Raw genomic sequence first — 15,457 nt, forward strand, 5'->3', positions numbered from 1 at the left:
ATAAAATCATTTTGAAAGGCCTATATGGTCATTTTATTATTGCCCACACCCTCTGAATAATATACTGTACTTCTGAACTATATTGAGCCACTGGAATAAAATGATCCCAGTGTTTGCTTATACAAACCTCTTCAAAGTGTTATGCAAAATGTATCCAGTTTCATGTTCTCAAATATGACCGCTGTATATTTTTCCTGGAGGCCTACGTTGGTATTGTTCAAACATGTCCAATTGCCATGTGAGAAAAGCCTACTGGTGTGTGGATACTTATATTCAAATTTCATAGCCAACTAATGTTGAAGAAAAACAACAAGCCTATTCATAAACCAGATATCAATCTAAAATCTTGCCCAGGAGTGTTAAAATCTCCTGCAAGTGATGTCTTGTGTTTTCCAGTAATTCTCCCTCTTTTCTATTAAGTACCATGCATTCACACTCATAAAATGTGTTGCTATGGAAACTCCCTTTGGTTGGTTTTGCTGGGCTCCTGCATTCTGTTATTTTAACACGGGACCCAATTATCAATGCATGGGAACGTTTCACAATTATCAATACATGTGATCGTTTCACTCTTTACCAAGCCAACCCACTGAAACCCCCACACTTACCACAGTGAAGGGCAAGAGTATAAAATGTCCAAATATTTGGTTAGAGATTATACATGGCACATTACAGTGTTATCTCTCTTAAATCTAAAAGGTTGGTGAAAATCCATTCAAAGTACCATTCCAGGCTGCCAAAAGATTTCAATCAAAACCAATTAAAACCAGACAAGGAGCAACAGAGAGCTATGTAAAGTCCTGCCTTGACAGAGTAGTGATATATTGATAGTTGAATTGTTGATTGATTAAGAGATTCCTAATTTTCTAGTCTTTGTCATGTTTGTCCCCGTCACTGGATAGAGAGAGAATCCTATTTGTGTTGGCTGGAAGTCCAGTTGGATTACAGGGCTGCAGAGCAGACAGCTGTGGAAGTGAACTAAAGTGTCATGTGGTTGGGTTCCTCGGTGCTGTCCTGCCTGCCAACCCCTCAGCTTAACTGGCTCTTTAGACAGGATGCCAGTTGTCATGGCTGCGGTGCTAAGCAGCAGCATATAGGCCCTCATAAGCACACAATCCTATTCACCCAGGGGTAAAGATATTAGGGTGTGTTCGACGGGGCATCCTATTCCCCTACGTAGTGCACTACTTTTGAACCACAGAGTAATGTACTATATATGGAATAGGCTGCCATTTGGGGCGTAGACATAGAAAACACAACATAGAAAACACAACATAGAAAACACAACCCCTAATAGATGTTTATCATGCAGAGTTAACACACAACACCTTTATTAGAATACAGCTGTATTTTTAGTCATGCAGTACCTGGGTTTATCCAAATAAAGTCACATTTTTCCAGAAATGTAATTATTGGTTGGGTGTTATGGAAAAGTGTGACGCTTTTAACTATTTTCCATTTTGTTCTGTTTTGATGTCTCTGTTTGTCGGTGTTATCAGCATGACAATAGTGATATGTACTTACTGTATAGGGTCTGTATCCCAAATGACACCCTATGCCCTACAAAGTGCACTATTTTTGGCCAGAGCCCCGTGGGCCCTGGCCAAAGTAATGCAATATAAAGGGAATAGGGTGTCATTTGGGATGCATTCATAATGTTGGTCTGGAACATTTCCTCTGTCCCCAGGGAGGGCCTTGGATCCAGTTTGTCAGGTTCTTGACATTTGCATCGGTCCATTACCCCTCTCAAATACCCTCACAGTGACTCCTAGTTTATTAAAACGTTGTCAGCAGCCTTCTCCTTCTGACTTTTGCCGTGTGATCAGCCCTGTATTGGTTACTAAAGTGTATCAGAGAGGAATGCTCTGGAAAGGAGTCTAACAGATCCACTGCACATCAGGTTGACACAGCAGTTAGTCTTATAATAACACATGACAATCAAAGGGTGTGTCAGTGTCAGGAAGGGATGGAGACCGTAACACTTCTCTCCCTTCGGTGTAACTAACATCGCTGTGGATTCGCCCCCTGTATCAGGGCAAGCAAAGTCTTGTCCCAGAAGTCTCCCTAGGGCTCCCTCTACCATTCCTCACGGTGCAAGGAGTAACCACGGACACCAAGCCCAGCCACACACACACACACACACACACACACATACACACACACACACACACACACACACACACACACACACACACACACACACACACACACACACACACACACACACACACACACACACACACACACACACTAAGCCCAACCCCAGAGCCAGTCTCATCTCAACTCATGCACAGATTCAGCTCTTTTTATCACATCAAACTCCTTAGTTCACTTTGAACTGGCTCCTCCCTGAATTCCTAAGGTTATTATGGCTATGAGATATGAGATATGGTAATTGGGCAGGTGTGCACTGCGCATCGCTTAATTCACTGGTACGATCTGTCAAAATCAAAGGTATATTAACCAGTTCTTTTTTTGGTACAAAAAATATATTTACAGGAAAGGTAATTATAATTATGTAATAATACAGGTAACTGCCAAAATAAAGTAAACACTTGAGGAAATGAGAGATAAAAAGTATATTGAAAGCAAGTGCTTCCACACAGGCTTAGTTCCTGAGTTGATTAAGCAATTAACATCTCATCGTGGTTTTTTTATTTAAAAAAAAATATTTTACTAATTTTTCTCCCCAATTTTGTGGTATCCAGCTGATAGTTACATTCTTGTCTCATCGCTGCAACTCCCGTACGGACTAGGGAGAGGCGAAGGTCGAGAGCCGTGCGTCCTCCGAAACACAACCCAGCCTTAGACCACTGTGCCACTCAGGAGGCCATCCCATCATGCTTAGCGTCATGTATAAAAATGGCCAGTTGCCCATTGTTTTGGCTACCATGGCTAGAAGAAGAGATCTCGGTGACTTTGAAAGAAGGGTCTCAAGGAGAATAGGGGGGTTTTAAAAGGTGTGTGTGTGTGTGTGTGTGTGTGTGTGTGTGTGTGTGTGTGTGTGTGTGTGTGTGTGTGTGTGTGTGTCTCAGACACCAGATCTCAACCCAATTGAACACTTATGGGAGATTCTGGAGTGGTGCCTGAGACAGCGATTTCCACCACCATCAACAAAACACCAAATGCTGGAATTTCTCATAGAAGAATGGTGTCACATCCCTCCGATGGAGTTCCAGACACCTGTAGAATCTATGCCAAGGCACATTGAAGCTGTTCTGGGTCGTGGTGGCCCAACGCCCTATTAAGACACTTTATGTTGGTGTTTCCTTTATTTTGACAGTTAACTGTGTATTTGTAATGTACACATATGACGTGTTTGTGCCTTCTTGCTATGGTGATGGCCTACCTCTTTGCCCAAACTGCCGATGTTAAAGCCCCTCCCCCCTGCTGTAGTCAGGGCTGGTAACCCGGCAAGTCCAGATGGTTCTGGAATGTGTTGCTTTGATTAGAAGGTAGGATTAAGTTTTAAAAAGCCACTATAGGTCCCAGTCTGAGAGGAGAGGTGCTGCATCCCAGGTCACACATCTTAGTGCCACAACATGTCCTCTGTGACATAACAAGCTGGGAGAGGACAAGAGTGTTGTGACCTTGTCTCAGGTCTGCTGTTCTCATAAACTCTGTCAGTTAAGGACACACACTCACAGAGGGTGGCCAGGTAGGTCAAAACACACACACATGTACATTTTTTATAGTCACATGACATAACGTGTATTAGCCCATAAATGCTCATTACAGGTATAGTTCAACGGATTGGTTTCCTGGTCAGGTGAAGCTTCTTTTACAGTAGTTTGACCTTTAGATTAACGAGTTAGCAACCAGTCAGGAAACAAGGACTTGATAATCACCTTTGATGATTTGGGTTCAGTGGCAACAATGGTATTGATGTCATCCTTCTGGAGGTCATATATGTCATAAGGAAGTACTTCAGGCAGGCACTTCCTCCTACACACCAGTGTTGTGGCGACGGACAACGTGATTTTAATTTACCGGCCATTTGAGAAATTTACCGGACGTATAATCTAATTTACCGGATGCATAATCTATTAGAGCATCCACCCACAGTGCTCAGAATGACAGAAATGATCACACCCTGATCTGTTTCACCTGTCTTGTGCTTGTCTCCAACCCCACCAGGTGTCTACCATTTTTATCCATTATCCCGTGTATTTATACCTGCATTTTCTGTTTGTCTGTTGTAAGTTGGTCTTGTATTGTCAGGTTGTCCCAGCGTGTTTCCTGGTTTTCCCTGCGCTCTAGTTTTTTGTTTCTAGCTTTTCCGGTTCGGACCTTTCTGCCTGCCCTGAGCCTGCCTGCCGATCTGTACCTGCCTGATTCTGATGTGGTTTATGAACTTCTGCCTGCCCTGACCCTGAGCCTGTCTGCCGTCCAGTACCTGTCGGACTCTGATCTGGTTACGAACCTCTGCCTGTCCTTGACCTGCACTTTGCCTGCTCTCCATGTTATAATAGATCCCAGATCTGAGAACTGAACCATCCACCTCCTGTGTCTGCATCTAGGTCCTTTCCTGAATTCTGATAGAAATCACATTTAGATTCTGGCAATGCATCTTAACAGAACATGCAACTCGTGTAATGAAGCAGCCTATAAAACGTCATTTTCAAACATTTGCAAAAATGCAATTTGCGGGAAAACGCCATTCCTAACAGCGCACCTGGGAAAACGCCATTCCTAACAGCGCACCTGGGAAAACGCCATTCCTAACAGTGCACCTGGGAAAACACCATTCCTAACAGAGCACCTGGGAAAACGCCATTCCTAACAGCGCACCTGGGAAAACACCATTCCTAACAGCGCACCTGGGAAAACACCATTCCTATCAGCGCACCTGGGAAAACACCATTCCTAACAACGCACCTGGGAAAACACCATTCCTAACAGTGCACCTGGGAAAACACCATTCCTAACAGCGCACCTGGGAAAACACCATTCCTAACAGAGCACCTGGGAAAACACCATTCCTAACAGCGCACCTGGGAAAACACCATTCCTAACAGCGCACCTGGGAAAACGCCATTCCTAACAGTGCACCTGGGAAAACGCCATTCCTAACAGCGCACCTGGGAAAACGCCATTCCTAACAGCGCACCTGGGAAAACGCCATTCCTAACAGCGCACCTGGGAAAACGCCATTCCTAACAGCGCACCTGGGAAAACACCATTCCTAACAGCGCACCTGGGAAAACGCCATTCCTAACAGCGCACCTGGGAAAACGCCATTCCTAACAGCGCACCTGGGAAAACGCCATTCCTAACAGCGCACCTGGGAAAACACCATTCCTAACAGTGCACCTGGGAAAACGCCATTCCTAACAGCGCACCTGGGAAAACACCATTCCTAACAGTGCACCTGGGAAAACGCCATTCCTAACAGCGCACCTGGGAAAACACCATTCCTAACAGCGCACCTGGGAAAACACCATTCCTAACAGCGCACCTGGGAAAACACCATTCCTAACAGCGCACGTGATAGCGGTTCCATATGTGACAGAGATGGAAACTTAGAGGGGGAATCTAAAGATTCAACCAGTAGAGTTGACTAGGATTGTGCCTTTGGCTTCTGGACAACGAATATAAGGTATGAAAACCAATAGAACAGGAGAGAAATGGCATAGCGGTGGGTCCAATAGGGAAGTAAATGGAAATACATTTGCCAGAATTATATAATTACTCCTGTCTATACAGAAATACATGAAATTATTCAATATACTTTACCAGAAAGCATGACTTAGCCATAGCTGAATCATTAGCTTGAAGTTGTTTTGCTGTGGATTGTTTCAAATCACAAGCTCATAGGCCTATGGCTATTTGGGAAGCCTGCAATTTGGGCAGTGTGTGTGGCAAAAGGCCTGGTTGACTATTGAGGTGCGGCTGTCAGTGAAAAACATCTTAAACATGTGTGAAGATAATGGTGTCTTGAGTATCATTTAAAATGTTACGACAAGAAGGGGAGGTGTGGCGAAGATATAGGCAAGTCTCTCTCCAGAATGTCTCAGCTGTCTCCCGCCAATTCTAGTGCATTCATTATTTCATTGTGTGAATTGTTTGCCCATAGATTTTACATTTTGATCAATTCCCCATTACATATGTCACCAGTAGTAAACATAACCATTAATGCATGTCATTTGGTTACTTACATTTTTGTTAATGCATGTATTAATTGCAGTCATTTATCATTTTCATTCTCAGAGTGGAAATGTTGTTTGCAGTGTTCCCAACCTGCTACACTGGTGAGAAACATGTTTTGGTTTATTTCATAACCATAATTTAAGTGATTTCTTTTGTTTGGTGTACTCCATGTGAGCAATGAGCATGTGTCTGGTTTCTCTGTCCTGATAATGTTGAGGGAGCGCGCTCGCGAGAGCGCTCATAGAGGTACCTGGCCTGCTGCAAATTATAATATACTAAAACTATAGTTCCTCACAGTAAGCTATTTGAAAAATATTTTCAACAATCTTTCACTCGATAATCACGGTGTGAAAGAGCAAGTTGTAGGCCTATAGGCTATGAGTTCCATGCGCTAATTTCTTTAGCCGCCAATCGGATCACAGTGTATCATTGTGTCCATATGACAGAGGCTGGTGATCTCGCATTAGTTGATTTTTCTCATTTTACTTCAGATATTTATGATTAACCACATGACAATGATTCTGAGAAACTGAAACTTTATTATTGAAATGAAACTGTTCCATGAAAATGTGCATATGAAAATCATAACTGGCATGCAGAATGGCAGAAATGGTGGGATAAATTGTAAGCTTCCCCAAACTTGGGGCGGCAGGTATGCAGGATTCAAACGGCAGGATTCAAACAATTAAGTATGTTTTCAAAATGCATACTGCTTCCAGCTCACATTGTAAAGTGGTGGGTGAACACGCTGATAGCCTGTTGTCTGCACTTGAATGGTGAATGGGAGGTTACCGGTTGAGAAATAAAAATCTCTTTTTAATCATGCACCAAAACTGTTTTGAACATGCGATTGCATTTAGAATTGTTGTGTAATGAATGGGCTTATAAAAGCTTGTTTTACTCCAGCAGCAACCAGCTGAGAAGCTGCAGGAGAAATCCCACTCAAAATAGGCTCTGTATGCTGTGCGCAGGTGATGGATAAGATACAACGAAAATACACACAATATACACTGCTCAAAAAAATAAAGGGAACACTTAAACAACAAAATGTAACTCCAAGTCAATCACACTTCTGTGAAATCAAACTGTCCACTTAGGAAGCAACACTGATTGACAATAAATTTCACATGCTGTTGTGCAAATGGAATAGACAACAGGTGGAAATTATAGGCAATTAGCAAGACACCCCCAATAAAGGAGTCGTTCTGCAGGTGGTAACCACAGACGTTTTGATGTTTTGGTCACTTTTGAATGCTGGCGGTACTTTCACTCTAGTGGTAGCATGAGACGGAGTCTACAACCCACACAAGTGGCTCAGGTAGTGCAGCTCATCCAGGATGGCACATCAATGCGAGCTGTGGCAAGAAGGTTTGCTGTGTCTGTCAGCGTAGTGTCCAGAGCATGGAGGCGCTACCAGGAGACAGGCCAGTACATCAGGAGACGTGGAGGAGGCCGTAGGAGGGCAACAACCCAGCAGCAGGACCGCTACCTCCGCCTTTGTGCAAGGAGGAGCAGGAGAAGCACTGCCAGAGCCCTGCAAAATGACCTCCAGCAGGCCACAAATGTGCATGTGTCTGCTCAAACGGTCAGAAACAGACTCCATGAGGGTGGTATGAGGGCCCGACGTCCACAGTGGGGGTTGTGCTTACAGCCCAACACCGTGCAGGACGTTTGGCATTTGCCAGAGAACACCAAGATTGGCAAATTCGCCACTGGCGCCCTGTGCTCTTCACAGATGAAAGCAGGTTCACACTGAGCACGTGACAGACGTGACAAAGTCTGGAGACGCCGTGGAGAATGTTCTGCTGCCTGCAACATCCTCCAGCATGACCGGTTTGGCGGTGGGTCAGTCATGGTGTAGGGTGGCATTTCTTTGGGGGGGCCGCACAGCCATCCATGTGCTCGCCAGAGGTAGCCTGACTGCCATTAGGTACCGAGATGAGATCCTCAGACCCCTTGTGAGACCATATGCTGGTGCGGTTGGCCCTGGGTTCCTCCTAATGCAAGACAATGCTAGACCTCATGTGGCTGGAGTGTGTCAGCAGTTCCTGCAAGAGGAAGGCATTGATGCTATGGACTGGCCCGCCCGTTCCCCAGACCTGAATCCAATTGAGCACATCTGGGACATCATGTCTCGCTCCATCCACCAACGCCACGTTGCACCACAGACTGTCCAGGAGTTGGCGGATGCTTTAGTCCAGGTCTGGGAGGAGATCCCTCAGGAGACCATCAGCCACCTCATCAGGAGCATGCCCAGGCGTTGTTGGGAGGTCATACAGGCACGTGGAGGCCACACACACTACTGAGCCTCATTTTGACTTGTTTTAAGGACATTACATCAAAGTTGGATCAGCCTGTAGTGTGGTTTTCCACTTTAATTTTGAGTGTGACTCCAAATCCAGACCTCCATGGGTTGATAAATTGGATTTCCATTGATTATTTTTGTGTGATTTTGTTGTCAGCACATTCAACTATGTAAAGAAAAAAGTATTTAATAAGATTATTTCTTTCATTCAGATCTAGGATGTGTTGTTTAAGTGTTCCCTTTATTTTTTTGAGCAGTATATTTACATCGACTGTTCTTTCCATCAATGAATAAAACACGTTATTTTGCTAGGGGATTTTCCTTCTCCCGGTCATTTTGGCCGGCAGCAGTTTTATTTATCAGCTTTTCACCTTTTTTTTTTAATCAGCCACAAGCCGGTTATTGCCGGATAATGGAAACCCTGTTGCAGTCACATGCAAGCACGCCCACGCCCCCCCCCCCTCCCCCCCACAGAAGTTCTATGCAGGTTTGATGTGCAGTAGCAGTCTGCCTCTCATGGGAAAGCCCAGCAGGGAAACAACTAGTTCTCACTGCAGCATCATGAAAATGCAAAACATCCCATCAGAATTAAATGAATGCCTATACACTCCGGATGTAGATGAAGTTAATCTTTATTAGGCAGACTGAAAGATCTTTTTGTTGGGCTCTGTCTGCCATTTTATGATTCACTGCGTGGAGTCCTACTCAGCTGCTTCATTGTATGGCACCCTATTCCCTACATAGTGCACTACTTTTGACCAGAGCCGTATGGAACCTGGTCAAAAGTAGTGCACTATAAAGTGAATATGTTGCCATTTGGACCGCACACATTGTGTGAGGAAGGATACCTCAGGCCTGTTTTACTGAGACAGACTTTTCTCAGCATAAAAGTGGCAGTAAACGCAACATATGCTACGGTTAGTTTAGCTTGTCTTCTGAAGTGAGATGATGAGGTTTATGTGCAGTTTTTTTATTAGGCTACCCACTTCTCCTTCTAGCACTTCTGAAAGGTCAGGGATGCTAACTGAAAGAACAGACATAACCTGCTGTATTTTTGACGCCAAAAGTAACTGGCCTGGTGCCTGGCCTGGCAGTGTACCAATTTCATACTCATGCATGTTGCTGTTGTAGACAAATGACTAAACCTAAGGACCACTGGGCAGCGCACAACCTCTAATGCTTTGTTCTCTTCTACCTCTTCATAGAGACTACGATGTACTCCTGCCACTCAACAGGTGAAACAGGTAAGGAATACCATTTTCATTTGATTTGGTTTAATAGATATTAACATCCATTTCCATGGACATCTTCCTGTTCCCTTAGGGGGGCCATAGGGTTCTGTAGTGCACTATATAGAGAATAGGGTGTCATTTGGGAAGCACCCAATGTAAACCCTTTTTGATTGCGCTTTTACGGCAGTGGGCTAAATCAGAGTCTGATTCTTGGTAGTCTTAAACAAATCTACTTTGAAACCAAAGTATACACCTCACACACATGGTTATGGGCTTTAAAAAAGAAGACACCTTTACCATGTCAGATATAGAATTGAAATCTATTCAACTTTGAGTTTATATTGCAATATTTCACTTTATATATATCACAGAAGACTGAAAAATAACTAAACGGGTTGACATAGAAACACTGGATCTTCGGCTTTAAAAAAAAACGTTTATTCATTAAGAAATTATGAAAAATATTAATACCATTCCACCAATGTTCCTCAAACATTTTTTGGCACTGAGCAAATTTCAGGTCTGCTGAATGCAAACTTAAATGCAACTTCTGTGCAACTTCCAGCACATGTTTACTGTGAACACTGAGGCTGTATCTACTTTAAGTTACAGTTTTAACAGTGTAGGCTACTGTGGCTATTTGATCATAATCTATGCCTGCCAGAGTGGTCTACCATCAAAAACAATGGAGAAAATGCAGCACATAACATTTTAACATGGAAATAGCTGTTCTTTCATTCAGCCTACACTACCAGCCAATGTGTGGTGTTCATTGTAGGCCTACATTCCATGATACTTTTGAAAAAAAACATGCAGGGCTTGACATTAACCTGTTTATCCACTTGTCATTCAGAGGTGACTGAAAATGTTGTTGTGTTGTTTGATGCAAGAAACCACTTTACAAAATAAAAAGCATTATTGTAACCTTACCGCTATTACAGAGAATCAGACAAATTATGATGCCCTCTGCCTATTGGCTAGTTAGCTTATTCAAGCCCGTCTCAAAATACAACACTTCCCCTTTAAGACAAAAAAAAAGCTCTTCACCTGACTCGCTTTTCAAAGATGTCTGTAAATGTACACGTTTTGTGCTATTGTGGGAAGCAATCACTCCCCTATTGCTGACTACAAATGATATATAACTGGGCTAATAACTCACTAACTAGCAAAGGATATGAACAAATGTGCACACGTGGCTACATGCAGCTTTCGTTTGATCTCAAAACAAGTACATCTACTAACAACCGCTCATGCTGTAAACACAGTTCAGTTCAAAGTGAATGGCAAAGATCCATATATGGCAATGGTCTATTTGCGTATAGGCTTACTGCAACTCTGATTGGTTATGCAGTACAGGTCTGTGTAGAGTACGGTCGTCCGTGTCATTGCAATAGAATCCTTCTCCAATGTGCTCTGCCTATAACAAAATCTCTTGCATAGTTAGTTTTGCATACTAAGTCTTGCATAATTTGTTGATAGTGTTAACTAAGGTGGAAAATTCTAGAAAGTTGAGTGAAGTTCAATCTCGTGCTTCTCTGCGTGGGATGATATTTATTCTGTGGGGCAGTCCTGGTGGAGCTGCATGCCTGCAGACGCACGCAGCTTAGAGGGAACATTGCATTCCACCTATGAGGCCACTAGAGGGAGCTTTGATCATTCGACTGCAGGAAAGGGGTCTACTAAGGTCTGTATCTTCAGTATGAACAGCTCTGGTATCATAAGTATTGGAACATTGAGATGCTGGTGAATGTTTTGCTTCAGAGTACAGCACACACAGAGATCAGAGGTGTGTTTGAATAGCGAATGTAATGCGTATTAAAGGAAGGGCTGGGTTACTTATAGATGACTTCTAGTCAACTACACTCTAGCTATCTTGGATGGGAAGTCTACAATTTCAAGTTCTAGCTTGTTTGTTTGTCTTGAGCTTGTGTCATGAAATATCCGTGTTAAACTAAATATGGTATTGACTGAACTGGAAGGAAGGAATCATGGAAAACACACACACACACACATGGCTTTTTCACACCCCTTTTCACCTCAACACAGGAAGGGACAGGTTTCTGCAGACGTTTGTTTCTAACTGCTCACTGTTCTCTTTTGTTTATAAAAACAACAATCACCCGTCCCAACAATCACCCGTCCCAACAATCCCCCATCCTAACAATCCCCCATCCTAACAATCACCCGTCCCAACAATCCCCCATCCTAACAATCCCCCATCCTAACAATCACCCGTCCCAACAATCCCCCATCCTAACAATCACCCGTCCCAACAATCCCCCATCCTAACAATCCCCCATCCTAACAATCCCCCATCCTAACAATCCCCCATCCTAACAATCACCCGTCCCAACAATCCCCTGTCCCAACAATCACCCGTCCCAACAATCCCCCGTCCTAACAATCACCCGTCCCAACAATCCCCCGTCCTAACAATCCCCCGTCCCAACAATCCCCCATCCTAACAATCCCCCATCCTAACAATCCCCCATCCTAACAATCCCCCAGTCTAACAATCCCCCATCCTAACAATCCCCCGTCCCAACAATCCCCCATCCCAACAATCCCCCATCCTAACAATCCCCCATCCTAACAATCCCCCATCCTAACAATCCCCCGTCCTAAAAATCCTGTCCCAACAATCCCCCATCCTAACAATCCCCCATCCTAACAATCCCCCATCCTAACAATCCCCCATCCTAACAATCCCCCGTCCGAGAGAACATTGGATGGAAGGGATTTGATTTGACATATAGTCAGCAGACACCAGCCTGTTTGGATGCACTGAAAGTATTTGTGTTTTCTCTCTACCTGTCTGTTTGCTGGATCTTTGGCTAATGCCTTCTAAATGCTGACTTCAAAGACTCACGTGGCTTCAAATAGCCACTGCATAGTTAGAACCATATGCTTACAGTATTACGCCGGTCTGAGATTTTCATGCTGGGGCGTTTACAGTATTTAACCCCTTAATAAATACTGAAGCAAAGGGGTTTGTATAATGAGCTCCCTGTAATGTTCACAGGGGCTTAGCCCTCGTGGAGATCTGAAAAAGCCAACTCTTGTTTCATAGTACAAGGTACAAAGTGGAGGGAATTCAGTGAAATTGGCTTTTATAAGCTCTCTGAAAAGGAACATCCTATTGCCCTTTCTCTTTGTTGCTGAGGCACCTTTGCTGAGCAGAGCTGTACAATCAAAGTGTGTGCATGTGTGTGTGTGCGTGTGTGTGTGTGCGTGCGCTGTGCTGAACGAGGGGTTGAACTCGGCTCCAGTAACCATGACCCAGAGCTGAACCTAAAACTCTGAAATCTGTCAGCAACCGCTCCGCTTGCTAGCAGTCTTCCGGGGACATGGATTTACCGTGCCAACGCAAACCAAAGCCCGGGCAATGCTTTCAAAGGACCGTTCTGGGTAAAACGTGGAACCTGTGTAATTTACACTGTCATGGCCCAGTGAGGGAGCTGCTGCTGGGGAGACAACTAGGGGTTAAATAAATTCTACCACAATGCTCTCAGATGCTTTCTGAAACTGCACCACAGCTATAATAAAAACTCTCAGAGCACCAATGGTCACTCTTTGTACACATTGATGTTTGCGATTCATCAGTAGACTGCTACGCTCTGGGGGCTTTGGTTCTGTAGAAAGATTACTTACTGAGGTCTCTTTTCTCTGAGCCAATTAGTCTAGCTTTTAAAACCAGATCAAACACTGGCTTTCAATGGCTGTTAATTCTTAGAAACGATTTACAGCCCTAACCTTAGCCAGGCAACTCCTATGTCACTTTCAAAACTTTCTAGCTAGACTGCCTTCAGAATTGAAGAAGCTGACTTGTTTACTTCGCTAATGTTCGCCACACATCTTTGCTTGAACAGTAGTTGTTGTTCACATGGCTGCATTCACTGGGTTATTAGAGGGGGGAAAGTGAAATAACACAGCCGTCTGAACGCTGACCGACTGGGCCAGTCTTCACCGTCTGCTGCCAAGAGCTTCCCTTTCTACCCAGTAGAATGGCACTTTACTTTTCCAGACTGGCATGACCCCCCCACCTCTCTCTCTCTCTCTCTCTCTCTCTCTCTCTCTCTCTCTCTCTCTCTCTCTCTCTCTCTCTCTCTCTCTCTCTTGGCTGGCTGGCTGGGGGGGATCTGGACTCTGCTGGGAGGTTTATAGTGGGGCTTCAATCAGTGTCCATCCCAGACATATTGTCCAAGCTAGGCCAATCCTACCACTGCCAACAGTCAGCAGTACCCCCACTGCTTTTCTCAAGGGAATCGGGTCAAGTTTGAGCGCTATGCATTTGGTTAGCTGCTACAGTCTAAGCCGTTTACAGGGGCACAGAACTGACCCTCTGTGTCAGCCAGCCACATCAAGCCCCTACAGAGTCAACTAACCTTGAAAGGACACTGAATTGACCAATAGAGAGCAAGTTTACTGGAGGTGCCCTTACATTCAGTGGCCCTGATTGGTGAAACAGGTGCAGGTCTTGGTCTTTGGATGTCTTCTGTCAGAAAACAGTGTAAATGTGTCTTGGTAATGTACAATACCACTATTCCGTCCTTTATGTTAAGGTTGATGAGGACAGATATTTCCACATCCTTCCTGGTAGACAGGCTGAGTTTGCACTTTCCCTTTAGTCTTCAAGAGGAAAGTAGTTAGTAGTCTCTGGAGAGTCACCCACCTGCTGCTGTATCTTACAGGCGCTAACAGTCTCTCACCTAGATCTGCTTCCAGTGTGAGAAAGGGAAGTGACACATACACTGACCCACATACTATCACCCACAAAACCAGCTGGTCCTCTTCTATCCTGCAAACTGCTTTTCTCAGAGACTTAATTGCTGGCCAGCCTAGCCTCCACCACCAACCCTCCCTTCCTCCCTCTCTTTTTTCCCTCTTGTGTTTCTCTGGGGTTGGGCTCGCTGCCTCCGGAGACGACACAGGCTGTAGCGTTGCTGTCTGTTTGTGTGAGTTTGAGCTGCCTCAGTCCCTCTCACTGCACGGTCTGTCTATCTGCTGGAATGAATGTTCTGCTTGGGTGTGTTGGAATTCCAGAGCTAGCCTAGCGACCTTGCTAGTAGCCACCTAGCCTCACATTTCCCTGTGTCTTGCTGGCTGTCAAAGGATGTCACAGCAGCACTACTATGGCTCAGGTGAGAACACTTTCACAGAACAGCTGGCTTCACTCAACTCAGGAAAATGGAGGGAATGTTTAGAGCTGTGGAAAGAAGGAAAGTGTTTTTTGGGGGGGATTTAGTGAACCTTGTTCTCCTGAGAACAGAGGGAGCTGCTGAAGTGATGTAATATCTTGCTAGTTTCAGGTGATCAGTGTTGTCATAGTGGGATGGTTTAAAGCAGTCCGGGGTGACATGGGCTTTGTGTGTGGCTGCGTAGCTCAGAGTACTTCACTAAGTCAGCCAGGCTTTTGGGTTCCGTCATCTACAGTCATTACTTCTTATGATGATCTAGATGTTAAACCTTTCTTAATAATAATATCAACAGCTGCTGGTTTCTTTTCTGTGTGGAAAATGTTAGAAATGAACTAATGTGTAACTGTGTTTGTCTCAACCAATTTAGTTTACCTCCATCTGTGTACATCCATTTGTGTACATCTATCTGTGTACATCCATCCGTGTACGTGTGTGTGTGTGTGAGTGGAAGGTTTGATGCCTTGGGTGTGTGTGTGTGTGCACCTGTGTTTGAGTGCGAGAGACCAGCCTGTGTTAGGTGTGAGTGAAGGGTGATGGTATGCGTTGACGATGTTGTTAGGTGGTCCGTATGT

The sequence above is a fragment of the Salmo trutta genome, chromosome 2 (assembly GCF_901001165.1).
Source record: "Salmo trutta chromosome 2, fSalTru1.1, whole genome shotgun sequence".
Lineage (NCBI taxonomy): Eukaryota > Metazoa > Chordata > Actinopteri > Salmoniformes > Salmonidae > Salmo > Salmo trutta.